This window comes from Protobothrops mucrosquamatus, unplaced genomic scaffold (genome assembly GCF_001527695.2).
Source record: "Protobothrops mucrosquamatus isolate PMUCROS unplaced genomic scaffold, P.Mucros_1.0 scaffold2075, whole genome shotgun sequence".
NCBI classification, from domain to species: domain Eukaryota; kingdom Metazoa; phylum Chordata; class Lepidosauria; order Squamata; family Viperidae; genus Protobothrops; species Protobothrops mucrosquamatus.
The window spans coordinates 311,889-312,953 of record NW_015388179.1 but is presented as its reverse complement, the minus strand read 5'-3'; the positions used below and the strand labels follow the sequence as shown (position 1 = coordinate 312,953).

At 36.4% G+C, this 1,065-nt stretch overlaps 1 protein-coding gene across 1 annotated transcript in view; it reads left to right on the top strand.

Moving 5' to 3' along the window:
- The window catches only part of LOC107294752 (protein argonaute-3), a 28,963-nt gene that overhangs the window by 17,472 nt on the left and 10,426 nt on the right, over positions 1-1,065 (top strand). The gene's annotated exons all lie outside the window — the stretch shown is intronic.

The following is a 1,065-nucleotide window of genomic DNA, read 5'->3' as shown; positions in this document are numbered from 1 at the left end:
TGTGTGTGTGTGTGTGTGTGTGTGTGTAGGCCTCTAATCGGCATTGGATGATCCTAAGCGTTGTTTTGCTATGCTGTGCAATGAAGGAAATTGTACAATAGTTTGCACAATCTATTAAGACTCTCTGTTTTGGTATCGAAATGTAAATTGGCCATTTTTAGTCTCCAGATTTACTGGCATAGCTTGGTTAGAAGCTTCTAGTACTGGAGGTACTTGTAAATAGGAAACATCTTCTATCTTATCTTGAATGTTGACACGTTTCCTGTTCATAATTTCAGTATATTCCTTCTAACTCCTTCAGCGTATCCATTTAAGGTCTGGAATCTCTTTTTGATTTCAGAGACATTTTGGAAGTCTTCCCTTGTTTTTCCAAGTCTGTTTCCATTTTCAGTGTTTTTACAGATGTTATAATATTGCTTCTCATCTTTTTAACAGCTCTCTAAAACTCTTTGTTAAGGTTTTTTTTTTCCCCCTGAATTTTTAATCTTTCTGGCTTGGCTTTTCTTCTTGGCAATTTCTGCAGTTCGTTCTGACATTCAGTTTGCTGACTTCTGTTTCTCCATCTTTGGCAATCTCTTTTCATATTTCGTCCATAACAATTTCCTTCAGTTCATTCCTCAGTTTATCTGGTTTTCTGTCGATGAGGTTTGGGAATCCAAAGCGTCCTCCTTGAAAATGGTGGGTATGTGCTCAAAATCCCATTGAGTTAAGTAGTAGATTTTCTTCTTCTTTAGCTTAATTTGGAACTTGACCATGAGCAGTTCATGATCTGTTCCATAGCTAGTACCCGGCCATGTCTTTGATCCTATAACTGAGCTCCTCCACCTCTTTTTAGCAATAATATAGTCGATTTGATTGCTGTGTTATTCAATTGGTGATGTCCATGTATACAGATATCATTTTGGTTGTTTTGAAAATAGCGTTAGCTGTGAAGCATTCATTGGAGTTGGGGAAATTGATATCAATCTCCTCCTTCATTTCAGGTTCCTAAACCATATCATCCTACTACATTTTCCTTCTTAATAATTTCAACTCTCATTCTGGATTCTAATAAAAAAAACTGAA